Raw genomic sequence first — 17,336 nt, 5'->3', positions numbered from 1 at the left:
CCCACGTATACAAATTCTACCCAATTTATTTCCATCTCCCAAAAGCTAGCGAACTTACAAAAAATGAAGGGAGGGCTTAGTTTTATTTACGACAGACTTAGCGACCAGCTTCCTTAAGTCCCGAGTCAAAAGGATTAAATTGCAAGAGGATAAAGAACGGGATCATGCGGAATAATGTGTAATTTATTGAGTCTGATCTAAGACATGTATAATTTTTCTGTTAAAACGCAAACAAAGGAAGGAGTGTATAACAAACCTTTGAAAATAAAACTCACAATTAATTATTAAAAATTATTACCATAAATTGACCGCCGATTCCATTGATGTCCAAATCTTTACTTTACATAATGAAAACCTAGAATTTATGAATATTAAGACCTTGATCTTTAATGAAAAACTTGTGATATTGTTTATCAACACGTTTTGGCTAGAAAATTCTTGTTTTAATTCCAAGCGAAAAATCGATCATTATAGTGTTAAATTACTTACATGCAATAACATTTTTTTCATTTAAAAAAAAATATTAAACCAGTGTTTCTTTTCCATTATGTATAATTATAATAATAATAATAAAATTGGATAACTTATATAGCGCCATTTTCGTAAAAAAATACCTCAAGGGCGCTTCACGGTGAATGAATTGTATATATATCTGTCAACACGTTTGTTTTGACATACATGCTATAAAAGCTCAAGTCGAATAAAAAAGCTTTCACGAAAACAAAATTAAATCACTAAATAATATACATCATAAAATTGCAGACATTTTCACTGCTTATTTTTAATGTGTTTTTTTTTTAATTTCTACATGAACATAAAACATTTTTTTAAATATTAATCGCTAGTTTCATACACATAGTATACAATATATATCCATGGCTACGAAGCTTGCGTCATTTATTCTTGAAAAATATTTTTTATATTTATTTGATTTGTCATACCCATGACATAATTATCTTAATTGGTTTATTTTCAAACCTTTCATATTATTGCAATACATTTCTCGAAGCTTAAGTACAGTAAACTTTTCAGTTTATCTGCAGTCGTAATAGCAGAACCCACTCTTACTAAGGGTTGAAATTAATTATTTCCTTTCAAAGCACATAGAATACACACAGGATTAAATATATGTATATATATACCATATACATTATGAACTTTTTTTTTCAAATTTATGAATCGCCCACCGCTAGAAGTACCTACATTGGTTGAGAGATTGAAAGGGATGACTGTGATAAAGCCTTTTCTGCCCTTGACAAATTGAACAGCCGCCGTAGGATTCTATTTAGGCCAACGTGAAGGGCGGATTGATAGCCAGCAATAAAAAAAGTTCCAATAATAAAAAAAGCCTCATAAAAATTCAGACCCGAAAAGTTGTTAAATTAAAATGAGGACTTAATTCCAGTGTAGTCGTCAATAACTGCCAAGTCTTGCGAAGGTCTTTCTGGCATAATATTCTTATTTTAAAGGTTACAAATTTTATTATGATATGTCAATTAATTTGAGAATCCTGCCTTAAATTTTTCTTATAAATAAGGATGACCTTTAGTAAATTATTCATTTTCGTTTCGAGGTCTTTTTATTCTTTTTAGTTATAAGAAATCACTAAAAGTTTTATGATTCCTGCTTCTGTAAAATTTCCTCAAAATGTTTTACATTAATGTATTTTTTAAGTCAGTTGATATCTAATTCTTCGGATGTGATACAAAAATTGTTTATTTATGATACACGATACACAATAGTTCAATTGATAAAATGAATTAAAGAGCTTTTGAATAAAATAGCTTTTTGACATTGGATAAATTCATTCTTTGGATAAAATAATTCGTTTTAAAGAAATAAAATATTTAATTGTTTAAAAATATTAACAAAAAAGCAGTTTATCGCTTAGATACACAAATATAACTTAGCGTAAAAGATAAACAACATTAAATGGGCTAGTTTTTCAGTCTTAATATATGCATATATCGTATGCAATAGCACAGTATGTAATAAAATACAAGTGCGCTAAAGACAATACATACAAATATCAAAATAATAAAAAATTGAAAGAAAAACATTTAATGATCAGGTGATTAGGATTTTATATAGTTGGAGAAATAACTATCCCAAGTTATTAATAATAATCAAACACAAATTTCAGTACGACAATACATCCGTTTTTTATGTTAATCTTATTTTAAAAAAGTACTTTCTTCTAACCCTTATCCGTACCCAATGATGCATAGGGCACTGTATCGCATTGACTTTGTTATCTTGATCGTTACTTACATGAAAGCAAGGTGATCACTATAGAGCTTCAGAGACCAGTCCAGGGTAATATAAAATGAATATTGGAGTTTAAAATCACAAATATTAATTTTCACTCCTCCTGGAAATCTAACCCGGGACTTCCAGAACGGTAGAGAAATACGTTAACCATTACACCTATGTGTATTGAAATATTTAGAAGCTCTCGAAATATTTTTAATTATTTTTTTAATTAATTATTATTCATCGCTTGGAGAGTTTACAATTGAATTCCAGCGTTTATTAAATGTACCATAAAGTTTATAGGTCCACGTGCGTAGTGCTCTATTCTACCATATATATTAAGGGTCCCCACCCCCGCTGAGCGGCTGAAGGGGTGTTTAGTAATAATCAACGGCACATCACGTCCGTAAACACATTCAAATGTAGTAACTCGGAATTCCGTACTCGACTATTCCTCAATGAACATCCTCAATTAACCCTCAAAGTATATATGTCTATTGAGACTTGTCGATCACATATCAAGCAAACTTCACATATCAAGTAAATACTTCATTTTACCCCTTAACGACTGTTACATAGATATATTTTAGATTCCTCAACAAAGACGAAGTATGTAACTTTTGACACTCTCCTTATCATTCATCTTTCACTTTGAGTAATTCCATTTTTTTATAAATCACAACTTCGGGACTACCGGTTTCAAAATAATCAATCCGAAACCATAAAGAGTGTTATATTTCCATATCACAAAGTTAATAAGTCATTAAATTTACAAAATATATGTATCTTTTTTATAAATCCTTCTCATATTGTGAAACATTTCGATACAAAAATTCATATGAATGTAGATATATATATATATATATATATATATATATATATATATATATATATATATATATATATATATATATATATATATATATATATATATATATATGTATATAAATATATATATATATATATATATATTTATATATATATATATATATATATATATATATATATATATATATATATATATATATATATATATATATATATATATATATATATATATATATATATATATATATATATATATATATATATATATATATAAACAGAAAAAACGACTGCTTTTATCATTTTACTTATTACTAAGGCAGGAAAGTGCATAGCCCGATATTCAATTTTCCTTAAACTAAGCAAAATTTAACGTAATTGAATTTCTTGCTTAAAACACCGTTTTTCTATTGAAAAACTAAGTTTTTCTTCGAAATAAATCTATGGTTTTGAAAAAAAAAGAGTCACTGAAAGGTAAGGAGTTTAAAAAAATATATAAATATTTTTATAGTACGAATTCTATATTTCTTTGTTTTAATTATATTCTTAATCAATTTACAAATCCATGACAATTTACATCATTTTAATACAATATTTGACTCTTGAAGTTTCAATTATAAAGAAGGTATATTTCATTTTTACCCTTACGCACCTCTTGAATACAAGCCACAAGACCTACATCAAGAAGAAGAAGATGAAAACCCTTACACACATCAGTACTTTTATAAGGTTGATGTTTGAAATGTTAAATTCAAAATTATCCAGAAAAATTATCGTAGGTTGAAAGCAGACTAAAGGGGTTTTAAGTTTTTTAGTGTATTTTCTTTACAATGACAGTTAACGATTACTTTTTGATACTTCAAAAATACTTTAGTAAGAATATAATCGTATCATTTCCAAGGGCATCATAAAAATATCGTGAGAGCAAAAATCGTTGAGTAACTGGGAATAATGAACTCTCGTTCATTTTTATTTGCTGAAATGAGGTTTTACAAAGTCGAGAAAGTCCCGTTAGATTCCTCGTTAATTGGATGCTTAAATATTGGACCATTCCGTCTTCAATATCTCAAATTTGTACCCACATTACAGCTCTGACAGTAACTGTGCGTGATCTAATCGAATTTCATCATCAGTGTTTACTTAAAACTAGTGTTATATCAAACATTAATATCCATTTAAACTTTGTGTAACAATTAAGTTGTTTATTACCAAATTCAAAAACCACTTTAATACAAGTATGTCTCCTCTCAGTGCCTTCTTTATCGTCTTATTTTCTGTAAAGTGCTCTTCGATAGATCATTCCGATATCATCTTAAAGGAAATCGTCGATTCGAAAGAAAATCATAAATTACCGCCGCAGAAAATTGAGGAAATTACTGAAAAACGCCTTCCTAGTTTGAACCGCGAGAAGAGGCAACTGATATTTCCTGTGCAGACCCTGTTACAGGCAAGTCATCTCCTCTATCTTCCTGTGAACGACGATAAAATTCTAACTTTATTTGTGTCCTGATATCGAATAAAGGATCTCTGACTTCTCTTTGAATCATTTAATATCCATTGATAAGTAACAGAGTATATTTCTGTAATGTGTTTGATTTTTCCTAGCCGTGGTCTTACGTGTCACATGCTGAAAAAATATGTAAACGTGATAAATTTTTATAATACATTTATGTAAAATATTTTATGTAATATATGATCAGCACACTCGGCCATCATACTGGAGGTCCCGGGTTCGATTCCCAGGGGGGTCAAATAAATATTTATAATTTTTTCACTCTAATGTTCATACAATATAACCCTGGACTGATATCTGAAGCGGAGGGCTGATCACCTTTCCTTCATGTGTAAATGCTCAAGATAACACTGCATTTATATGATGCAGTGGCCTTTGCACCATAGGGTGCGGATAAGGGTTTGAATGAATGAAATGAATTTTTTACAGTTAAAAATATTTATTTCTAACCAATTTATTTAATTAAAACTAAAGATAAATCAATAAAACAATTTTATCAAAATATGAGTTAAAAAAAGAGTTACTTTTTTATATAAAAAACAAAATAAATACAAGAGACTTTTATAAAAACACATATACGAGTATTAAGGAATTATATAAAATTTGCTGGATTTTTTTACTTGCAAAGACTTGTTTGCATTTACGTATTATTGAATTAAATTTGATTTTAGTTTAATGTACAGTTTAGAGGTTAGTTTATCTACTTGCGAAGCTAGAGGTTTGCGAAGTACAAAATAATCTTACTACAGAACATTAAACCTTAACGTCCTTAATCTCACTAACGACCATTAAAATACGAAAACATGTTTTTAGCTCAAATATTTGCCCACACATTTATATTTAAGTATTTTTTTTTGCATATAATAAAAATCTAATACGTGCATTGATATATAAATCTGCTGGTTGATATTACGAAATTCCATGCATTTCTGTGGCAGGTAGCGTCAATATCAACAGTGTATGAATGTGTAACTGTATGTTACCCTGGTAGTCTGAATTTTGTATATTATATTTACTGTCATTTTCCCGTTCAATGTAACACTACATCAATACAATGAAGTATCCTTTGTAATGGTTAGCGTGTTTAACTACTATGCTGGAGATCCCGGGTTCGATTCCCAGGGCGGGTGAAAATAAATATTGGTGATTTAACTCTCTAATATTTATTTTATATTACTCTGGACTGGTCTTTACAGCGCAGGAGATATCACCTTGCCTAAATGTAAGTAACAATCAAGATAACACTGTATCAAAACAATGTTGTGCCCTTTGCATCATTGAGTGTGATAAGCGTAAGAAGAAGAAGAAGACCCTTTGCGTAGTTGCCATATTTATTTGATGCATATAATTTTATGAATTTTAATAAAAAATCTAAAACGCGCATTAGTATTAAATATAAACCTGTGAATTGAAATTATGAGATTCCATCTCATTTATAAGGCGGGCAGCGTCAATATCAAACATCAACAGTGCATGAGTGTGTAACTGTGTAAATCTTATCTACTGTTATGTTACCCTGGTAGTCTGAATTCGTGTATAGTGTTTACTGTCACAGCGTTTCGTGTAATTTTCGTTCAATGTAACACACATCAATGCAATGAAGTACCCTTTGTACAGTTGGCATATTATGTGAAACCCATGACACAACGTTCATTTGCATGTATAATATTTGTATGTATATTTGTATATTTGTACATATACATATTGTGACAATGATTAAAGAAAACACTTCGTTTTTTACCACTTGAGTTTTATTATAGACTACATGTTACAGAAGTTAAACTTCCATCATTTAGGTCTGTATAGTAACAGACCTGAATGATGGAAGTTTAACTTCTGAAACATGTAGTCTATAATAAAACTCAAGTGGTAAAAAACGAAGTGTTTTCTTTAATCATTGTAACATGTCTTACCACAAAGTTAATGCCAAAACAATAAATAAAATATACATATTGTGTGTACGCATTCAAGTTTAAGTATTTTTTTTATTTCAGTACATTTATTTTTAATAAAAAAAATATTTCTATCCGTTAAGGTATCAATATTTAATATTGATGATATTGTAGTCATACAGGAGAAAGTGACCAAGTGCAGTTTTTAGAAAAACGTGATCATTGACTATTTGATATCTTACTAGCTTAATATTGCCCTGAAAAAAATCTTTAAGGATTTTATACTTAGAAGTATAATATGATGAAATGTTAAAAATGACTAATTGCATTGATGTTTATTTTTTTGCCAAGCAAAAGTGACTTAAATGGCCCTCCTGAACATTTTACGTTTTGTTAGGTGGCCACTTTTCCTATACGACTACGATATATTCAATAGATAACACAGCAATCGATTGACAACTTGAACAACTTGACAATACACATCTTTCCATCATATACATTTACTGCCTTATTTAATGAGCTTAAATATGTAATGTAATTGTCCGTCTCCGTAGTGTAATGGTCAGCACGCTCGGCTACCGCTCTGGAGGTCCCGGGTTCGATTCCCAAGGGGGGTAAAATAAATATAAGTGATTTTTTCACTGCCATATTTATTCAATATTACCCTGGACTGGTACCTGAAGCGGAGGGCTGATCACTTTTCCTTCATGTGTAAACCATCAAGATAACACTGCGTTTATATGACGCAGTGCCCTATGCACCATTGGGGTGCGGATAAGGGTTTTTATTATTATTAAATATGTAATTATGTTATCTGTTTACACAGTGTACTATCAAATTGCTAACCGAAATTGAACAATTCGTTTCGGGAATAGATTTAGCTATTTACACCACAAGCGAACAGTTGAATTGCAATCAATTCCGAAGTTGGCTGCCATCTCTTGTTCGCAGTATCCTGACAAATCCATATCTACCGAACTCGGAGAATGTATGGCTTACCTAACGGATCCAAGAACACAGTAATATCTGATTACATTATTTCAAACCAATCGCTTTTATTGGTCCTTTTGGCGCGGAAAATTCAAATAAACTCCAATTTTGAGAGAGGAACAATAAAGAAATTCCACGTTTTTTGTTTAAAAAAATAAACGAGAACTTTCGAATTGTTCGACGGACATAAATTTTCTTTCCGTAATATTGCCAGCGCTTGCTTGAAAGACAAATGGCCCCAGTCATTCCGAAAACGTTAGGTACCTGAGCCATACATAACGTATTGAAAAAATATTATAATTCATTCAAATAACGCGCGATATAGGACATTTAGTTATTTTTTGAACAGTTATTTTTGTGTTATAGACATGGGCGATCGAATGAAATAACGAGTTCTTAAAAAGAACTAGTTACTGAATTCGGTTACTTTATTTTTTTAAATTTATTTGGCAGTCATCAAGTGGAAGGATGTTTCTGTCAAAGTAATCAGTGCACAATTTTTTATTTTAATTTTACAATTCGACTTCAAAACTTTAAGCTGAGAAAATATTTGCAATATTTTTTGTGTCTAAATTTTAGTTCTGTAATTCTAGATTTTGCTCCATCTAAGAGTTATTTATATCAAGCTTTTTTGTCGATATCTTAGTATAGGTGAAGAAGAATGTGGCAATATGGGCATTTACCTATCATAGGGTAATGACACTCTACTAGTCATCGATCGTTCACTTTGTATAATACCACTTTTAAAAATAAAATGAATTTAAAAAATGAACGACAAATGATAAGTAAAATGTTATATTACCATACCACAAAGTTAACAATGCTTTTAAAATACAAAATATATCATAGGCTATGTGTTTATGTGATCACTTTATCCACGTGTAACATTCATCATTCTGGCCATAATTGACAACTATACTTAAAAGAAAATTAAATTTCAAAAGTTATATTTATGCTTTAATCAAAATTAGTTACTTACAAAAATATTAACCGGTTGAATGAATCGGTTAACCGAAAAAGTTACTTATTAGTCACATCTTTACTATACGAGCAAAAACATGTTATATAATGAAAAAACAACTATGTAGTTTTTTCACATATGTTTTATTTGACAAGCACTTGACAGTCAGCATGACGAGGATTTGTCCATATCAAAGACTATTCTGAGGAAACGGTTATCAGGGAAGGATAAAACGAAGCATTGGTGAGTCGGCAGGTCTCAAGGAAGAAAGGGAAGCAATCGGAAATTCAGGACAGGAGGACAACACATGATAGCAATCAAGTTGTTGAATAAAGGACATCCGTGAGAGTTATGATTCGGAGAACTATACAGGGTAGACAAAACATCACGAATTCAATCAACAGCGTATACAGTGGACATAATATCTATCACACATGTGAGGGGAAATCAGATAGCATTATAATTGTAAACGGATGATTCGGGTGGGTTGTACTTCAATGGCCAATATAAAGGAGGCCAACACACTGATTGATGAATCAGTTATATTATTTATTGAGTCGGCATTAACTTTGTGGAATGACATTAAAATTCAAATTCTAATATGACGTTAATTAATAATATGCTGTTTCAAAATACGTCGCCATTATTATCTACGTTTCCTTTTACAAAAAGTCTCGTTCCTTTACCTTCCCCTCTTCTTGATTTATTTCCCAATCAGCCTCTATATATTATGGTTTCTAGTTAAACACCAACTTAATTTAACAGAAGGGAAGCAAGATGAAAGCGGATTACTTTTAACACTAATTTATTCAGTTCTAGAAAATTACAATCAAGAAATATTTAAGAATAATCAGTTGAAAGACGTGTCGATCGGAGGACGGGCGGTGACGAAATGTGTCGGGCTGGTTTCCGCTCGCTGCGAGCTCGGTTAGGGTGTTCGGTTATGCTCGTTCATTCGATTGTCGAGTTGCCATAGATTGTTGTGGGTTGCCACAATATACCTTAGTATTTTTTGCTCTTTATTTTCACTTTTCACCCGTAGATAAAAACATTTTTAAATTTTTGAAACTAGTCGTGAGTCAATAATTAAAATTCATTAATCGGTATAAAACAAGTGTTTAATTTTAAAAAATATAAATACATTTACATTTTGGTATCTCAAGTTAAATGAAGAAGAATATGGAAATTAGGGTTTTTACAGGGCTTATGAGGCGTATTACTTACAGGGCTATAATAGGCTGGTTAAGTGATCACTTTACACGCTTGCAACATTCACCATTCTACTTATGATTGACGACCACACTAGGTACATAATTTTATTGGAACTCCTATATGTTTTGATCAATCTTGTGAGTCCATATGAGTTCAAAAAGGCGTCTTTGTTGAATTGAGGAAAGCTTTTATTTACCAGACACCCACTTATTTAGTTCACTATTATTAATAAGAAGAGTTCTATAAAATAAATAAAGATTTCAGAAAGAAATATTAACGACAGGCGCCGTAGTGTAAAATGATTTTTTTTAAAGTGTTTTGTAAAAATAGTTTAAAAATTACATTAAAAATATGAAAATATATTAATTGAAGCCTCTGATATAAAGGCTTTGAAGATTTTTTCTAAAAATAAAATGGTCGAAATTGCATTAAAAATTTTCAAAATATTAATGATAAAGTTAATCAATGTTAGGATAAGAACATCAATTAAAAAGAAATAAACTCTACATAGGTTTATTTATTTTTTCATGTCTCATCTTCAAAATCTAAAAAAACCCATTTCTTTCTTTTTTCCATTTTTTCTCTTTTTGAAAACATATGCTAAATTTATTTAATCACTAATTTTGGAACATTATAATTATTCTACATATATTTAATAAATAAACGTTTTTTTCAGTTCTCATTATGCGTGACGTCACCACTCGAATTGAAAAACTACAATATCGTAGTGAACCAAGGATTCCAGCTTAACTTCATTCTGCCCAATATCACGAGGCAACTGCCTAGTTCTTTCTTTTGGGTGCCTCCAGTCATCAACGCAAGGTCCAGGGAAAAAAGGGAAGAATCCTTTGTATTGTTGTATTCCACCAATTCGTGGGAAGACATCATCGCTCAGTATAACAACATTAAATCTGAAGATGTTTATTTATTTATAGAGAAGGCACTGGATGAGTAAGTACCTTGTCAATTAAAGATATCGTAGTCATACAGGAGAAAGTGACCAAGTGTATTTTTTTACAAAAAGGTGATCATTGACTATTTGATATCTTACTAGCTCAATATTGCCCTGAAAAAATCCCGAAGGATTTTAAACTTGGAAGTACAATATATTGACTTGTTAAAAATGACTAACTGCATTGATGTTTATTTTTTAGCCAAAGCAAAAGTGACCTAAATGGCCCTCCTGAACAATTTGCGTTTTGTTAGTTGGTCACTTTCTCCTCTGCGACTTCGATATAATTACTTTTTAATATTTTATAATGTTACTTATTATTTGTGAATGCTGTATTTCTAAAACGATATAATTTCATCGTGTGAGATAGATAAAGATATATCTTATGTAAAGAAAATACAGAGAATTTCTTTCGCAATATTTTTAGTGCGTCCGAATAATTGTTTGTCACAAATCAGGGTTTTCTCCATTAAAGAGTTATTTTTAAAAAAAAATGACATCTCATCAAAAATGAAGAATAATATGGAAGTATGGGTAATTGCAGGGCATACAATCTGTCATAGGCTGATTATGTGATCACTTTACACACGTGCAACATTCACCATTCTACCCATGATTAACAACCACACTTCTGAATTTTTTAGAGCTCCTATATTATATTACATAAATTAAAGGGTCTCTGCTTAATAAAAACTTTTTGAATTTAATGTAGATGGCTGTTGTGAACTCATATTTACTGTGGGTGTCAAAAAATATAGAATTCTTTGTATATATTCATTCAAAATAAGCCCAAATTCGAGCATGTTGATTGACACGTAACTTATTGATTTAGAATTTGTATACATGAAATATTGCAACAAGAACACAGTTCAAGACGGATGACAAAATGTCAATTGCCCTTACAGGCTTTGAAGGGATGTTACAGATGAAAGAAAGTAAACTTTCTTAAGAAAAAGTGAGGTTTTGGTAAACGATACCAGTTTCTTTTACACATATGGGCACGCCCACACTTCGAAATGTTGCGTTAGTGGTCTAAAATTTTCCTTCTAAGATGGCACACTAGTACATAAATACGAAATTTATTCCTATTTTACGCATAAAAAATAATCACGTAAAATTGTCGAAAGGTACGAGTTGACGAATTCTGTCTGACACTGAGTCACATTTATTTTCATGGTGTTTTATTTTAATTTTAACACATGTATTTTATGTGTTCATATACTATTTAAAAATCTAAATATTTGTGTTGAATTTGTGATTCATTAAGTTTTCAAAATGCGGGTTTTATTTCTCGTTTTGATTATTGTGACAAAAGTTTCGTCCTTGTTATACTTCCATCCAAGGTTTTCATAAATATGTCCAAAGTTTGATTATTCAATCAACTTCCTTTTTTCAAATAATATCTGAAAACCTTCTTAAAAAATCCGGGTTTATGATATTAGTTAAGCGACCCCGTGTACCTCATCTTCTCTGGAACCCTTTTTGTCCCATCGAGATCTTTTATAAAGTTTATTAGGCTAAGAGAGCTCTTTAGTGGTTTTTAAGGGAGAGATTGAAGTAGGTAGTTAAGGAAGAATATGTCTGCTTCAAATTACTTAAGGGGTGATGTTTTGCAAAAGTTTTACATATTTTTTTCAATTTCTAACCAAGTTATGAAAGGCATTTGCATTAATTATTTTTGTGTACTACTTTTGCAAGGATTTTCTTTGATTATATGATCATGGAACTTTTCAGCAGTTGATAACTTGAAATATGTAAATAAAACGGAAAAGCCTGGGTTTTTATCGAGAAATTTTGGCAAAATTTTCATTATTTTTTATAATTATGAGTTTTCTTTAAATATCTTACTCGTATAAACCATTAATTATAAAAACTTCAATGTAAAATAAATACACGTTCATGTTAGTCATAATAAAGGATTTGTCAAACGATTTTCTTTATTTTAAAATTGATACATAGTTTTACACTTATTTAAAATAATAGGAATGCAACAAACTTTTTTTTAAATAATATTTATTTTATCATTAACATTAACTTAAAACAAAAAATTGGAGCTAGAAATTTACTTCGCAGTTCTCTAATATTTCCTAGTTTGTTTTGAAATACATGATTTGTAAGTAAAGAGTTCATATGAAAGTAATATGAATACCATTTAAAAGTTTTATTTATACATAATACAGAATTTCCAATGTTTCTAAAATTTATTTGGAAAATTGAGAAACATTTAAAGAAAATGGTTGTAATTTTTATTGTTTCTTTTAAGACATATTTTTTTGAGAAAACTTATATTTAGCCGAGACCTTTTTTTATTGATGTATGCACAAGTATTTGGACACACTCAAAACGATCTAAAAATACAATTGTTTTTTTTGTTCTAAGAAAAAAAAAAAAAAAATATATATATATATATATATATATATATATATATATATATATATATATATATATATATATATATATATATATATATATATATATATATATATATATATATATATATATATTTATTTATTATATATATATATATATATATATATATATATATATATATATATATATATATATATATATATATATATATATATATATATATATATATATGTGTGTTTATTATTTACAAAAATACTTAAATTTCATACTATTTCTGTGAGCCTAAGCGGCTCATTATTGGAAATAGGTATCAAATTGTGGTATAGTGGGTTCGAACCGAGAAACTCTGACTCATGAGTCTGCGACAGTAACTACGGGACTACATCCTGACACAGTATTTAATGGACATCTGAGTTTAATGGATTTAAGTGATTTCTCTCTTTCCAGATTCAATGGTTTCCCTGTAATGGCTGCTTCAAATCTCAAGTAATAGATTTTCTTTTTTTTTATAGGAAAGGTTATAATGGAAGCGCTTGCTTGCTGCACGCTATATGCCACCTTGCCGCCATTCCTCTTCACCAGGACAATGATATTCTTCATGAAATCGTGCAGTTTCTTCTCACGTAATTATATATTGTCCACAAAACTTCTATACCAAAAATACTTATCCTCAATTATTGTATATATTTTTTTAACACTATTTTTTTCATCAGTCTGCCTCCGTAGTGTAATGGTTAGCATGTTTAGCTACTGTGCTGGAGGTCCCGGGTTCGATTTCCAGGGGAGGGGATGGTGAAAATAAATGTTGGTGATTTAACACTCAAATATTTATCTCTTAATTATTCTCACGGACACACTTTATCACATTTAAAAAAAATCATGTTACATAATTATGTTATTATAATTACAAAATACCTCAGTTTATAAATAAAATTGCCTAGATCTCAATTCACTGTTTAAAAAAAAGCATTGTTTTTCCCCTTCGTATATTTTTTCACATTTCAGCTATCATTCATGATTTTTAAATACAATATTTAAAACCAAATAGTCCATTGAAATTATTTATTTTTATTTTCTAATTATACTGATGTGATGTACATATGCACCACACTGCAGCAAATAGTACTGCAGGTGTTATGTTATGACTTCTCTTTTAGTTGGACCAAAAGTTTGTTGATTAATCAAATTAAATTCAATCACTTTAAAGCACTACTTTGTCATTGATTTGATTTAGAATTTTATTCGTTAGAATTAGTTTTTAGAATCATTTTTAAAATAAATAAAAACACATTTATTTTTCTTAAAAGTAATGTAAGATCTGGGACATCCTATACTGTTTTTACTTCTACTAATAATATTAACCAAAAAAAATATTAAATACACGCAATAAAGTAATGGTAGGTACTAGAAGCGTAATGGAACAATAAATTTTCTATGTTTAACCAATTTTTCAAATTTTGCAGCACTCAAATCGATTGCTGATCATTTTCAAAAGTAGGTACTTAAAGAAAGCACCTAGTTTTTCATTGGACCCTTGTCATACCTTTCTAGAAGGATTGCTGTTATTTTCATGAAAAATTACATTTTTGTGGCAAATAATTGTTGATAAAGAAGACTGAAAAAACCAATCCAACATTTTGGCAAATAATAAGTGTTGCATTCTTAATTCTTATATTTTAGAAAAAAACTGTGTTATATATATATATATATATATATATATATATATATATATATATATATATATATATATATATATATATATATATATATATATATATATATATATATATATATATATATATATATATATATATATATATATATATATATATATATATATATATATATATATATATATATATATATATATATATATATATATATATATATATATATATATATATATATATATATATATATATATATATATATATATATATATAAATATATATATATATATATATGTATGTATATATATATATATATATATATATATATATATATATATATATGTATACCTGTGTTTTTATGTACATAAGTGTATAGACACAATAAAAAGATGCATTTTCTTCACGTCCGATTCGCCATATTAAACATCAGAAAAGTTTTCTTATTCGAATTCATTTTTGTATTTTATCCACATATGTACATGAAAACATGTTTTGGAAAAGAATGTGAGACATATCAGGCATTCCAGAGTTGGGTTCAAGAGAGGGTTTTGTGGAAAGCCAACTTCCGATTCCTTAGATCACGACTTTGAATGAAACCACATCTACCGGAAGTTTTGCGTTTTTAAAGGCATATACATTTTTGTCAGCCTGTGAATAATATCGCAAACTGAAATGTTCTCGTATCGTTGTCGACACGTCCAACAAATAAAGCCGGATCCTTAGAATCCTTCACGAAAAAAGGATTTAAAGTCCATTTTGGAGTATGCCTGGAAAATAATGAATAATCTACAAAAACGTAAAAAGACGTCACGCTTGAAATTAAGCAATTTTATAAAATTATTTTGTATGCATTTTGTTTTTTTTTTTTTTAAATAGGGATACAGTTAGCTACATTGAGTGTATGAACTAATAAATTAATAAATAGATTAATAAATATGCTACTAGTATTTTGTCCGCCTCCGTAGTGTAATGGTCAGCACGCTCGGCTACCGTTCTGGAAGTCCCGGGTTCGATTCCCAGGGGGGGGGTCAAATAAATATAAGTGATTTTTTCACTGTAATATTTATTCAATATTACCCTGGACTGGTACCTGAAGCGGAGGGCTGATCACCTTTCCTTCATGTGTAAACGATCAAGATAACACTGCGTTTATATGAAGCAGTGCCCTATGCACCATTGGGGTGCGGATAAGGGTTTTATTCATATTTTTAATATTAATAAATATGCTACTAATACCACTCTAGATTAATAAATATGTTACTGAAATAACACAAATGTTATTAAACATTCGCAAGTATCTATGCAAACAAAAAAGTAAATACACGTTTGTTAAAAACTAAAATCTACAGTTATTAACCGGTTGCTTTGAAAGTTTAATACAACGGTGCATTAAAATATTCGAGTTTTCTCCTATATCTGTAACAGAATAAAACATGGTTAATTTGGAAACAGTTTTTTTAACGTAATGACGGTGCCATCTGTTGAACGCAGTAGCAACATTAAACATTACTGATGGTGGACAGCTAACTTATTGACATTATTCCCATATTTATAAAAGTTAAGCTTGAGTGTCAGGTTGTGGTCCCGTGGTTAGTGAAGCAGACTCTTGAATCAGAGTTTCTCGGTTCGAACCCACTCTACCACAATTTAATACCTCTTTCTAATAAAGAGCAGCTAGGCTCACATAAATAGTATAAAAATTAAGTTTTTTTTGCATATAATAAAAACACACATATTTCTTTATAAAATAAAACAACTTTACTTTAACCACTTTTTATTGGTACACTTTTTTCAACTGGTTTCGACAAGAACCTTATCATCATCAGGGTTTATGTACTAATTCTAAAACATTGAAATACTCATAGTTAGGTTATAGTTAATTACCCTTCCCTTACGATACCAAAAACTTCCACGCACTCCGTACACCATATGAAAATGTGATTTAAAAACAGTTTTATTTCAATTTTATAAAATATGCCACAAAGTATCTGCGAAAAACATTCAAAACATATATTTCTCTTAATTTAAAAAAAAAACATCAAAAATGAACCCAATTTCACAATGTACTTTGAAAAATGACTATGGGTACTTGAATATTAATTAAAATTGTTAAGTAATTGAATTAATTTCTAATTCCAGACCTTCGGAACACGGGGCGGATCTCCACGCCGTAAGGGGTGGTGACGTCACGTGGGCGCGGCATGCCAGCGATTACTACGTCACGCGTAATCCGACTCCCTTTGAGGAATACCTCAAGGCAGAAAATGTCGGAAAAACCACTGGAGGGTGTGATTATGAATATAAAAGTTGTCCAACGTCACCATTGGATCATCTGACTGAACTTTTATACGAAGGTGTAGATGATGATGATTATACATAAATAAATAAATATTATAAAACTTTTTAAAAGGTTCAGAACGCGACCGGTCACGCTAGAGGCCGCATATTTTTCATCATCTTTAAATGAGATGTCAAAAAAATGTTCATAATTATGTATTTGTTTGGTATCTTTTGTATTGTTTTATAATGTTTCGTGTTGTGTTGATTTGTTGATGATTTTAGCAAATAAATAAAAAAAATACTATTAAAAACAAAATGATTATCTGAGAAAGAAGAGTCAAAAAAATATTAATATTAATAATAAAATAAAAATTCAAATTTACTTTTTTGTTTTTTTTTTACTTTGAACTCAAATCAC

General features: G+C 29.4%; 1 long non-coding RNA gene across 1 annotated transcript; it reads left to right on the top strand.

Annotated features, from left to right (window-relative positions):
* Positions 1–10,327: 10,327 nt before the first annotated feature.
* Positions 10,328–16,997, top strand: LOC148307175 (uncharacterized). Its single transcript, XR_015837890.1, has 3 exons — positions 10,328–10,597; positions 13,481–13,591; positions 16,778–16,997. It is a non-coding gene; the product is annotated as an uncharacterized LOC148307175 (long non-coding RNA).
* Positions 16,998–17,336: the final 339 nt, after the last annotated feature.

This window comes from Brachycentrus maculatus, unplaced genomic scaffold (genome assembly GCF_059751285.1).
Source record: "Brachycentrus maculatus isolate JH-2025_06_01 unplaced genomic scaffold, ASM5975128v1 h1tg000204l, whole genome shotgun sequence".
Taxonomy (NCBI): Eukaryota; Metazoa; Arthropoda; class Insecta; order Trichoptera; family Brachycentridae; genus Brachycentrus; species Brachycentrus maculatus.
This window is presented reverse-complemented; position numbering and strand designations above follow the sequence as displayed.